A 2,245-nucleotide genomic window follows, 5' to 3' on the forward strand; every position below is an offset into this window, starting at 1 on the left:
AAGCATATATGAATGTGTTCAAATGAATATATATATATATATGTGTGTGTGTGTGTGTGTGTGTGTGTGTGCGTGTGTGTGTGTGTATGTGTGTGTGTATGTGTGTGTGTGTGTAAATATATATATATATACATATATGTATATATGTATGTATGTATGTATGTATGTATATATATATATATATATATATATATATATATATATATATATATATATATATATATATTTACATATACACTTACATATATGTGTATATCATCTTCCGAGTTTTTCCGTATTCCCTATAAAACATTTCACATAAATTACCTTGAGGATGGAATAGGGATATTCTTGTTATTCATGTTAAAAGTACTTCATTTTACGTTGTTATTCATCTATTTTTAATCTGTTTATAGTGAGTCTCGTCTTTGCTGATATCAATACAAGCACGAATGTATGAGTGCAAATTATGTGAAAAACAAGTACAGAGAACACCCTGAATACAGAAAGTAGAGTTATTTATACTAATATTTAGAGGCTACTAAAAGCATCAAAATTCGTTAATTCGTGTATCCTGTTTCCGATCTTCAGAAATTAGTGATTAGCAGAAAAATCTGTATTTGTATATACAGGGTGGGTGAAGGGTTGTTGTTGGCACTTACGACGTCGAGGGTTCCAGTTGATCCAATCAACGGAACGGCCTGCTCGTGAAATTAACGTGCAAGTGGCTGAGCACTCCACAGACACGTGTACCCTTAACGTAGTTCTCGAGGATATTCAGCGTGACACAGAGTGTGACAAGGCTTACCCTTTGAATTACAGGTACAACAGAAACAGGAAGTAAGAGTGAGAGAAAGTTGTGGTGGAAGAGTACAGCAGGGTTCGCCACCATCCCCTGTCGGAGCCCCGTGGAGCTTTATGTGTTTTCGCTCAATAAACACTCACAACACTCGGTCTGGGAATCGAAACCGCGATCCTTTGACCGCGAGTCCGCTGCCCTAACCACTGGACCATTGGGCCTCCACTGGGTGAAGGGTAGATGGGTATTAAAAATTGTTAATAAAATCCATATTCCTTTTACAAGTTTAATGAAACAAGTGATACATGTTCTTTATTACATGGAAAAATGAAACTAAATCTTCATATTTCAACGTAAGCATCTGTGGCATCAACCAGTATGTATGTATATATGATATTGTTATTATTATTAATTATATATGTGTGTGTGTGTTAGAAATAGCATATAAATGTTTTCAAAATCATATAACTTTAAATTTAAATTAGAAGCGTTGAGATGTCTTAGAAAGTTAAAGAAGTGATTTTAAATTCTCAAACGCAGGATAATGCTTATAATATAGCCTGAACAGGATAAGCTACCCCTATTTTTCAGAAAAAAATGTTGGCGGCCAGCTTTGAGACTTTGTTTTAAGAGAAGGACACAAGTAATGATATATTTCGAGATATACAGGACGGTCAGTGGTGGAGTGTCTTTGGACATAGGTTCCCTTAGTATCTGCTTATACCTACGATGTTTGTGGTTGCATGTTGTTTATGTGATATTCTCGTTTCTGGGAGGCCTGGATTTCGAATCTCACAAAACTTCAGTCATTAGACTTCGGCCATGCTGGGGCACCGCCTTCAGAACCTTTTAGTCTATTGGTCTTTTTCCGAACCGATAAGATACGGGGACGTAGGCAACCTAACACCGGTTGTCAAGCAGTGGTGGGGGACAAACACAGACACAAAGACACACCCACCCACCCACATACCCACACACACAGAAATACGCACACACACAGATAATACATACATATATGTGTACATATTTATGTACACATGTATGTATCTATGTATGTAAGTTTGTATGTATGTATATACACATACACAAACACACACACACATATATATATATATATATATATATATATATATATATATATATATATATACGACGAGTTTCTTTCAGTTTCCGTTTACCAAATCCACTCACAAAACTTCGGCCGACCCAAGGCTATAATAGAAACTGCTTTCCCAAGGTTGCACTCAGTGGGACTGAACCCGGAACCATGTGGTTAGGAAGCATACTTCCTACCACACAACCACGCCTGCGCCTTTATTTATTTATATTATCTAATCTTCTTCATGTTACTTGTTTCCCTTCACTTCTTCAGACAATTCTTTCTTTATCATACTCACACACCTCCTCCCTGTCTCCCCCTCTCTCTCTCACAGTATCTATTTATCTATCCATCTCCCTATTTCATAA

Source organism: Octopus bimaculoides, chromosome 5 (genome assembly GCF_046866305.1).
Source record: "Octopus bimaculoides isolate indiv1 chromosome 5, ASM4686630v1, whole genome shotgun sequence".
Lineage (NCBI taxonomy): Eukaryota > Metazoa > Mollusca > Cephalopoda > Octopoda > Octopodidae > Octopus > Octopus bimaculoides.